An 11,717-nucleotide genomic window follows, 5' to 3' on the forward strand; every position below is an offset into this window, starting at 1 on the left:
GTGAGGCACTCGAGATACCCGTTCTACTCGAGCACATCCAGCTCCCATTGTTGAAGATCCAATTCCTGAGGTCCCGATCCAGCCTATTCCTCCTATAGCTCTTATTCTTCCTGTTGAGCATGTAGCGCCCACTCCTTCAGTTACTCCAGCTACCCCGCCGATTCCCCCTCCTCAGCATTTTGTTCCTGTTATAGAGGCTCCTACCCCGTCGGCAGCACTCGTACCTCCGCCCGAGGTGAGTGCCGCTCCGGCCTTTTCGACAGTACCTAGAAGAGCCGACCATTTCTAACAACTGATGCAGCTTGTTGCCACTGCATTGCAGACCCATCAGCCTGCTACGATTGAGGTTTCTAGGCAGTTTAACTTACCAGGTGCTAGCGCGATAGCTCGAGAGTTTCGGCAGCATGATCCACTGAGGTTTAGCGGTGACCCTAACCCCTCTACCGCCGAGGCTTGGTGTACTGAGGTTGCGAGGATTTTTGACACTATACAGTGTCCTGCGGATCAGAGAGTATCCCTTGTGACCTATCTTCTTCAGGATGAGGCCCGTCATTGGTGGTCATTCGTATCCAGGATGGTCAGGCCTCAGTTCATTTGGACATGGGAGGATTTCGTGGTCTATTTCGACCAGAAGTTCTTCCCTGAGCATGTTCAGATCCAGCGGGCGATCGAGTTTGAGACCCTAATGCAGGGTGATTTTTCTGTATCTCAGTATGAGGCCCGTTTCTTGGCCTTATCTAGATTTGCTCCTCATCTCACCAGCGATGAGAAGATGAGGGCCCATCATTTTGTGACTGGTTTGCATCCTACCCTTCGCAGCCGTGTAGTAGGGCATTGCTTGGAGACGTTCGACCAGGTTGTGCATCTGGTACTAGTTTATAAGGAGGACTGGGCTATGACCGAGAGATTAAGAGAGCAGAATTCTGATGGAGATCAGAAGAGGAGAGCTTCATTTGGCAGTTGTAACGTCTCGGAAAAATCCGTACAAAGACCCGAGTATCACCTTAGGTAGAAATCACCCAAGACCAAATCCTTTAGAAATTAGGTTAATATTAGCAAGTGCTAAACTAGAGTGCTTATGAAATTAGCACTAATCAGTTTAAATTTGATCTGCATGGCCCAAGACGTGCAGAATCATTGATGCTACATTACCCTGAAATCTAGAATCCATCTTTAAACCCAGTTGCTCTCGGGAGCATCTTGAAACTCCGTATCGGACCTGGACCACACGTCGAAAGTCTGATTACCCCGAAACTATACAGTTATGACCACATTACTGGACTTGACAACCCCCTCGGAAATCAATTCCAAACTGTGTCTAGAAATGCACAACTTGAGCCAGGAGCGAAGAGTGTGAGAAACGTGAAAATATTTAGAAATAAAATTCAAATTTAAGTAAACTGAGTCGTGTCACTTGCCGACCAAATATAAGGATTCAGACCGTCAAAATTTGACCCAAATACACCCTCGAATCAGGAGAAATGTCCCTCACATGTCGATGTACTTGTGGCCCTGATCGAGTGACCCTGACCGTTGAACTGAAACTGGTCCACCACGGCTGATCTGTAGATTCGATCGGAACGAAAACTCAGCCTGACCTCGATCCATGGTCAGGGAACTTAAGTCCAACCGCACGTGGAAAAGGGGCCACCAAAAGTGCTCCGTTGGACCGAAATAGACCCGATTTGGTTATAACCTAAGTATACCTTGGCCATGGGGCTAATTCCATCAATTTTAGGCCTATATAAAGACCTTAAATCCTCACTCTCACATTCCATACGAATTTTCCAAACCCTAGCTAAGAGAGAGAGAGGAAAGGAGAGAGAAGTTGGTGGATCATCTTGGAATTCTTTCCAATTACCCGACGTACCTAATCCATCGCATCTGAATCGTTATTCCGGCAGTTCTAATCTCATTTTTGGGTAAGTCAATTAAACCCTAACCTGTTTTGGAAGTTAGAATAGCTTAAGTATTGATGTAGCTAATCTAATTCATGCCTTAGGTTACCTATTCACCGTCGACGAAGACTTATCATCTAAATCGAATCCATTGCACCATATCTGGTTAAAGGTGAGGACTATATTCGTATAGGTTATGGTTTTCAAGGCTTTTAATGTCAGTTAATGGTTTATTATTGTTGTGGGTGAAATTTCACATGCCAAATGCGATGTTTATATTGCGTTTCTGATATATATGAACTTTATCGAGATTTGTGTATTCCATGTATAGGTAGAAAGTATCGTATACGTATGAAATATGAGCATGTGTTTGCCATGATTAATTGTCGTGTGTTTGTGCTAGTTGTACGTGTATCAACTCCTTAGCGAAAGGAATTGTCCTAATGTGTGTTATCACCAACATACGTCATGTATGTTGGAATGTGTAGTCTAAGTGTTTGTAGAAATGTCTGAATGATCAAGTGGGTAATATATTGTCCTGTTTATGGGCGTTGAGAAGAGATTCTCAACTATCTTATTGATGTGTATGATTTCCTACGTGCAATTTACATTCTTTGTTTGTTTAAATTCAGGCACTACTTAGGTGTGAATTCATGTTAAGTTGAAATCCATCAAATGCTCACATGTTTGTATGATTAGAATTGTTGTTTCATTACTGTTCTGAATTGCTGGTATGAATATCTATTATAATTGAAGGTGTTTGGGACTATGAAATAGTCTAGAAAATCAGTAACGAGCTTTGAGTTAGTGGCTGAGGTCGTTTCACCACGTAAGACGTGTTTGACAAACCCGAGTTGTATTAGGGTTGTCGGCAGTGGTTTGGCCACACGGAGTGTTTGCGCACTTCATGTCGTTCAACTCAACGTGCGCTCATGCTAGTCGAGCTCGTCAAGTAACCCGATTGTCCCGGTGGATGTTCATCATGTATGGACGCTACTGTTTGAATCTAGGGTACCAAACTTACCAGTGCAATCCCGTTAACTATGGTACCTCGATCTGCTAAGACTCATGAGCCGGGCATGGTGGAATAGGACACCGTGGTCAAGTTGTCGGCCTACGCTGGGGTGACGAGCCTCCCCGTAGTGACCAGTGAGCAATCCAGACTCGTGAGCCGATTATGGTGGTATGGGATACTATATTCGTGCTGTCGGCCTACATTGATTGGTGACGAGCCCATTGTAGTGACCTCGAGCATACCATAATACTGCATCGAGGTGATGAGCCTTTTTGTGGCAACTAAGGTATGATAAGGCCTTCATTGATTGGTGACGAGCCCTTTGCAGCGACCTAGAACCATAACATCGTATGAGATTGTCTAGGACTGACGACCCTAGAATGGATCACCGTTTGGGAATTGATATAAGGAAGGTACCTTAGCTTCCCAATCCTGCTGTATGAAAAGGACTAATAATAACTTGATAATCATGTTCATGCACCACATTGCATATGCCTTGGTGTTGTGGAGCACTGTCGGAGGTTGTCATGCGTACCGTAAGATGAAGACGCTGAGGGAGTGCAGGCGAGGGCATGCATCATTTCTACATACATCCTTGCATTAACAAGAGCAATTAGGATATGTTTGATTATATTTCCTTATCATTACTGCTTGATTGAATTGATAACATGTTAACTTTTACTGTATAGTTCCACTGAGTTGATCACTCACTCCCACGTTCTAGGATGGTGTTTAAACACCAACTAGACTCTGTCTTAGATGCAGATCATGATGCGACCCACGAGGCAGAGCAGGAGTATGAGGATGATGAGGAGGTGTTCTCCTTTATGCAATTCTCAAGCGGGTTCATGTAAGCCGTGTCCTAAGCTACGGGGATTCAGGGTTATTATTGTAATGGTTTATTTCATTTTGATACTTATATTTTGAAATAAACTCTTGTAATTATGACCTGGCAGAGCATACATATCTCAGGGACTTAAATATATACATACATGTTTCTTCAGTCTTCCACTTGCTTATTTTCATCTGTCCCTGGATTATGTTTGCATTTTGGCTTAATCTACTCCATGTTTTATGTACTAATATAGACAACATACATTCATCATTTCATATGTTGCATAAGTGATGTTCTGAAGCTCGGGAACTGAGTTATGCTCGATCCCCGAATTTCAGGGCATTACATCAGTTCCTTGCAGCACCATTAGTAAAGATGGAGGGGCAGATCAGGGTATCAACGGCCTATGGCTTAGTCAGTAGCTTCTTCATCATCATCAGCACTGCCAGCCGCTTCATATTTTGGCCCCTTTTCCAGTGTTTGCTTCGGTTGTGGACAGGCCGGGCATCGGAGGCGTGAGTGCCCTCTCCCCATACAGCAATAAAGGCCACCGCAGTTGGCTCCTCCTCGTCTTCCTTAGCAGTAGTAGAGGCCACTGCAGTTGCCTCCTCCTTGTCCTCCTCAGCAGTAGCAAAGAGCACAGCCTCCACCTGCTGCTCCTAGGGCTCCTCCTCAGCAGTAGAGGCAGCCAAGCAAACCCCCTCAGTAGAGACAACAGCAGCCATAACACCAGCAGAGGGGATATTTGTATGTCCAGTACTTGGGTTGAGTGTGTATTGCAGCCTAGCAGGCACATACTCCGGATCCACAGTCTTCCGGTTTGCTTCCTCTACCAGCTCAGGGCCAATTTATCCAGCGCAACAGGCGCCAAGCCAGGACCCGTAGTCATCGACTGGTGGAATCATCGAGGGTATTCTTATCTTTTCTACCTGCATTGCTCATGTTTTATTTGATTCTGGTGCCTCCCATTCTTTTGTGACCGAGCAGTTTTGTCAATCGACCGGTATTCCGTCAAAGTCCGTGTCTGAGACCTTAGCTGTTTCGACTCCCATGAGGAAGTCTGTGGTATTAACCCGTCACTAACCTTCTTGCCCGGTGTTAGTGGGTGAGATGTTCCTTCCTTCTGATCTATTCGTGATGCCGATGACAGGATTTGACGTTATTCTGGATATGGACTGGCTTACGGAGTATGGTGTCGTCTTAGACTGTACTGCGATGATAGTTATGTTTTACATTCCAGGCTTGCCAGTATTCCAGTTCGTCGCCGAGCCCAAAGGAGAGACGTTATCTAGTTTCTTGGCTTTGGTCATCAAGGATTCTGTGACATAGTGTATTGAGCAGGTGCCAGTTGTTTGTGAGTACCTGGATGTGTTCTACGAGATCCCGGGTTTGCCACCGCGTCGAGAGATGGTGTTTCAGATTAATCTGGTGCCCGGTACTCCACCTATCTTGAAGGCCCCATACTGGATGGCACCATTGGAGTTGAGGGAACTACAAGAGCAGTTAGATGAGCTCTAGGAGTTAGGTTTCATTCGTCCCAGCAGTTCACCTTGGGAGCCCCGGTATTGTTTGTGAAGAAGAAGGATGGTTCGTTGCGGCTCTGTGTGGACTATCGTGAGCTTAAAAAAGTCACCATTAAGAACCGATACCCACTTCCCTATATTGATGATCTGTTCGATCAGTTGCAGGGTGCACAGTATTTTTCCAAGATAGACTTGCGCTCCGGTTACCATCAGATTTGGGTCCAAGAGGAGGACATTCTGAAGACGGCTTTTCGGACACGCTATGATCACTTCGAGTTCCTGGTCATGTCGTTCGGACTGACCAATGCGCCTACCATATTCATACAGCTAATGAACAAGGTTTTTCCGTCGTTCCTTGATCAGTTCGTGGTGGTATTCATTGATGATATTCTTGTATATTCAAGGACTCGAGAGGACCATACTGAGCACTTGCAAATTGTGCTGAAGACCCTTCGTACCCACCAGCTATATGCAAAGCTGGAGAAGTACGATTTTTGGTGGGAGGAGATGAAGTTCCTTGGTCACGTGGTGACAAGGGAGGGTGTTGTTATGGACCCCTCGAAGGTTGATGCAGTGCGTCAGTGGGGCCAGCCCACAAACGTGTCCGAGATCTGTAGTTTCCTTGGTCTAGTGGGGATTATTGACGATTTATCGAGGGTTTCTCCCGTATTGTAGCACCGCTGACCCAGTTGACGCGGAAGGGCGTCGATTTTGTCTGGAGTGACGCCTATGAGGAGGCATTTACAGAGTTGAAGTATCGTCTCACGTCCGCTCATGTTCTCACTCTTCCTGATGGGATTGAGGGTTTTATTGTTTTCACCGATGCCTCTAGAGTTGGCTTGGGTGTTGTACTGATGCAGCACGGGAAGCCAGTGGCGTATGCCTCATGCCAGCTTAAGGACTATGAGCTAAACTACCCCAATCATGATTTGGAGCTTGCAGCAGTTGTCTTCGCACTGAAGGTGTGGAGGCATTATCTATATGGGGTCAGGTTCGAGCTCTTCTCAGATCATAAGAGCTTGAAGTATCTATTTTCGTAATCCGAGTTAAACCTGAGTCAAAGGCGATGGATGGAGCTGTTGAAAGACTATGATTTTGACCTTCAGTACCACCTGGGCAAGGCGAACGTGGTGGCGGAGATGATAGTGCATGAGTGGCAGATGCTTGAGGATGTTTTAGAGTATGACTTTGATTTCAGTCTGCAGTCTTCCATTGTTTAGCTTTCGAGCTTGTCGATTCAACCCTCTTTGGTGGTCAGGGTGATCAAGGCTTGGCAGACGGACGAGTCAATTCAGGAGTACTGAGTAGAGGCCACATCCATGAAGCAGTCAGACTGGCAAATTGGTTCTGATGGTGGATTACGCTTTAGAGGCCGATTGTGTGTCCCGGACGTGCCAGAGTTGCGTCGTGATCTGATGATCGAGGCACACCGATCAAGACTTACTATTCACTCGGGCTCCACGAAGATGTATCATGATATGTGGAGGCAATACTTCTGGCAGGGGATGAAGTGCCAGATTACAAGTTTTATGGTCGAGTGTGACACATGCCAGCATGTCAACGCTGATCATCAGAGACCCCCTGGTCCCTTGCAGCCGTTAACCGTTCCAGAGTGGAAGTGGGAGCACGTATCGATGGAATTCTTCGTAGGTTTACCGAGGACTCAGCCCGGTCACGATACAATCTGGGTTATCGTTGATCGTCTGACGAATTCGGCTCATTTCATTCTAATGCGTGCTTCCTGGTCTATGGACTAGCTTGCAAATGTGTTTATTAAAGAGACAGTGAGACTGCGTGACGTCCCAGTTTCGATCGTTTCAGACTGAGACTCCAGATTTACGACTCAGTTTTGGAGGATTTTTCAACAGGCGCTGGGGGTCACTTCACATCTCCGCACCGCTTATCATCCGCAGACAGATGGGCAGACCGAAAGGGTCAAGATCCTTGAGAATATGCTCAGAGCTTGTGTGATTGACTTTACAGGCAGTTGGGATAAACATATGCACCTCGCCGAGTTCACATACAACAACAGCTATCAGGCGACTATCGGCATGGCTCCTTTTAAGGCACTTTATGGTAGATCGTACAGATCTCTTAGTTGCTGGACCGAGGTTAGAGAGCGTCATCTCTTAGGTCTTGCGCTTGTGTAGCAGACGTTAGAAGTTACTGATGTTATCAGGCAAAGGATGGGCATAGCTCAGAGCCGGCAGAAGAGTTTTACTGATCGTCGACGTCGACCCCTCGATTTCGCAGTCGAGGATATGATATATCTTAAGGTCTCGCCTATGAAGGGCGTGGTTCACTTTGGTGTGAAGGAAAAGCTTGCCCCGAGATTTATTAGACCTTTTGAGATTACTGAGCACGTGGGCGCTATGGCCTATAGGCTTGCCTTACCTTCTGAGTTGTTTGCGATCCATGACGTGTTTCATGTTTCTATGTTGTGGAAATGTGAGTCGGACACTATTCCCATGATCAATTGGTAGCTACTCGAGGTCCGTGAGGAGGCTTACCTCAGGACCAAGGTCATTGCCTTGGTGAAGGTGCAATGGGGTCATCATTCGGAGGCCAAGGCGTCTTAGGAATGCAAGGCCAAGATTAGGGAGCGTTATCCACATTTGTTCAATGATTGATTACTTGTATTGCCTTCTATTGTGATTGATGATTGCGATATATATATATATATATGATGATGTTATGCATTTTATTGTTTCGGTTTTGTCAATTTCGAGAACAAAATTTCTTTGTTGGTGGGAAGAATTGTGAGACCTGACCCGAGTTCACATGTGTGTGTGAGTATGCATCTCGTTCATTTTGGTCCTGTAGTCCTACCAATCAAATTTCGGTGACCCACAGCCCTCGGGAAGTGTTTACGGTCATCCTTGAGTTCGGTCAAGTAGACCCGACTTGGATTGATCCAAGACCTATGCCATTGCAACCGCATCGTCGCCGCGGTTCCAACGCCGCGTCATGTGCATAAATCCGATATGTACATCAAAAAATGTAGGTCGCGCTCTTTTTGGACCGTTGATCGCATTTTGATGGGACCCACCTAGCTTGTATGATTTTTCATGTACAATTTTTCATGCAATCCATGACATCATCACCTAGAAAACCTAGCCCCTATAGCTAGCCTAGGCTCTAACTCCTAGACCCCTAACACATTGGTTTCTCCTCCCAAACTCATCATGATTTTTCTTGTTATTGTCATGGGTTATGCTTTTGGTTATGCTTCTCTTCATGAAATTTTATTTTAAAATCCTCCTTGTAGGATCCCTAGATCGAAATTTGGTGTATGGGCGCTGGGAGTCAAGAATGGGGTTCTATTCAGGCTATCAGCGCTGAATTCGGCAATTGAGAATTTTGTGAGCGTAGTATCCGAGTTCGGGGTGTGACAATAACTATATCACTACTAGTTGGTGCTTTGTAGTTCTCACCATGTTGCATGTGTTTTATCCATGTTATTCATCAATTTTTTCATATCATTTTAGGGTTTGATCCCAAAATGATCAAGCATAGGCAGATCTCAATCTTAGGTGTTCATGATTAAAAACTTCCTAGTGCCGACTATAATGTTTATTTAATGTCTTACCTCATGATTAGGACATAAAGACCTAGATGAAGGGGAAAAAAATATTAATTTGATTTTAAACTTGGATTAGAGGTCGCCAATCCACATCCACCCGTTGGGTAGGCTTCCACTTTTCGGTAGGCTTGGGCATAGCCCTCATCTAGTAACGCTCTACCAGGATCGATATTTCTTCCAGGGAGGGCCCCTAGGATCAACCATCATTACGTAAAAGCAATGAATGAGAGATGATCTATGAACGTATCATTTTCATAACTGCTATATATAGTTGTCTTGACAAATAAATTTAACGTACAATTATAATTTTTTACGATTTGGCACAGATTACCGTATAATTTACTACATCATAAAATATTACAACAAAACATTCAAATCAGTACATCAACTTACTCAATCTGCTTCAACCAATCTTCTGCTATTGATAGGTGAGATGCATCATTGAATACCGGTCGTCGCAGCTTCATAAACCTTTCAATTAAGTCTACCTCATGAGGCTGATCAAACCTTAGTGGAGATGTGTTCCGGTGGTGTTGGGATGTCTGGTTCAAGGTGGCTAACATGTCCCACTGAACGGCGAACTAATCATGCTGTTGTTTTAGCATTGCTGCCATCTGCACTACTAACACAAAGGCAGCGTCCCATGACTGAACATTTGGTCCTGCGATGTTAGCTCAAATAGTGGTTGTGATAAATGGGAGTTGCGTGCTATGTCCAGCATCCGCCATGTTAATTGGAGGTGGTGGTGGTGGAACAGCTTGCCCTACTTCATTGACTTCATTCTCATCTTGCTCGTTAAGAGTTGTTACAGATTCTTCGGCAATATGAGGATTTGATAAAGAATTATCTGAAAGAAGTGCACTTGTAGAGGATATTAAATCATGAACACCACGCGTCTTCTTAACGGTCATGATTCCTATAAGATGAACTAACATACATGGTTGTATATATGAATATATATGTATATATATGAATGTATATATGTATATGTATACATATATATTATATATATATATGTGTATGTATATATGTATATATATATATATATGTATATGTATATGTATGTATATGTGTACACACACACACATATATGTATATGTGTGCATATATATGTATATGTATCTATGTATATATGTATGTGTATATATATGTGTATGCATATGTATATGTGTGTACATGTATGAGTGTATATGTATACATACATATACACACACATATACACACACATGCACACACAAATATACAGACATATACACACACATATACATATGTATACACATATACATATATATACACATATATACATATATACATATGCATATACATGTATACATACATATATATACAGATACACAAATACATATACATATAAATACATATACATATATACATATAAATACATACACATATATACATATACATATACATATATATATATACATATACATGTATACACACACACACACACACACATACACACATATACGTGTGTGTGTGTGTGTACACACACACACGTATACATATACATATAAATATACATATACATACATACACACACATATACATATATACACACACAAATATACCCGCTTGTGGGGAAACTCAAATCCTCCATGTATAGCATAAAACACCTAAACATGTATGAAAGCTTTTATTTATTGTTATATTCTATAATAAAAATAATGTTTCTCACATAATGATTAGTTTAGCTTTAGAATCAGTCCAACTAGACATCTAAATGGGCTCAATAAAATTACGTACTTTTATCCAAACTTTTCTATGTAACAATTTGAGTTTTTAACAATTTCATACTCTAAACTCCGGTTGGTGTGAATATAAAACATCTTACATGTAACTAAGTTACAGGTTATCCAAACACAGAAACTAAGTCACCTGTAAGTCAGTTACAACTTACACCCAAACAGGATTACCAATAACTTTCTTTCATGTGGTAAGTAGGTTACCTATAACTTAGTTACAACTTAAAAAACTTACAGGCATCCAAACATAGCCAAAGTTACCCAACAAACCAATGGACAGGATTAACTAATAAAAAGTGGGCCCCACTCATGCCCTTCTACTTCAATCTTCAAACCCATCTCGAAGAGAGAGAGAGAGAGAGAGAGAGAGAGAGAGAACCTGTGTAGTCAGGAGGATCAAGAGGTCAAGGAGAAAACCCAATCTCTACTTGTAATAGGCCTTCATGACTGTGATAGCGCCGTTCGAGGAGGTGTCCCCACCACCGTAGGATACACCACAATTGGCGAAGATGGTGATGATCATGTGCTCTTTCATATTGAACGGTCCAGGATTGAGGGAGAATCCCCATCCCATTAGCTTGTATTGCCTGGTGGGGAGGGAAGATGCCATGAACTTCCCGATCGGAAGGACGGTGATCTGCATCAGGATACATACATACATACATACATATATATATATATATATACATATATATATATATATTATGTATGTGTGTGTATATATGTATGTATATGTGTATACATATACACACACATACACATACATATACATATACGTATGTGTGTGTATATGTATACACACATATACACGCACACACACACACACACACACACACACACACACACACATACACACACACGTATACATATATATATATATATAAATACATATACATACATACACACACATATACATATACATGCTTATACAAACACATATGTATATATACATACATAAATATACCCGCTTGCGTGGAAACTCAAATCCTCCAGGTATAGCATAAAACACCTAAGTATATAATACCTAGCATGTATGAAAGCTTTTATTCAGACTTATATTGTCAGACCCATAATCTAGTATCCATTCTATTCCGATAGGTCCC

The 11,717-nt window shown here is 42.9% G+C and overlaps 1 protein-coding gene across 1 annotated transcript in view; it reads right to left on the minus strand.

The window, feature by feature from the left end:
- LOC131258264 (oligopeptide transporter 3-like) overlaps nt 1-11,019 on the minus strand; it is a 66,505-nt gene extending 55,486 nt beyond the window's left edge. The window contains exon 1 of the mRNA XM_058259466.1: nt 10,994-11,019. The gene's annotated coding sequence lies outside the window, so the exon portion shown is untranslated. The remainder of the gene's footprint in view (nt 1-10,993) is intronic.
- Nucleotides 11,020-11,717: the final 698 nt, after the last annotated feature.

This window comes from Magnolia sinica, chromosome 10, assembly GCF_029962835.1.
Source record: "Magnolia sinica isolate HGM2019 chromosome 10, MsV1, whole genome shotgun sequence".
NCBI lineage: Eukaryota > Viridiplantae > Streptophyta > Magnoliopsida > Magnoliales > Magnoliaceae > Magnolia > Magnolia sinica.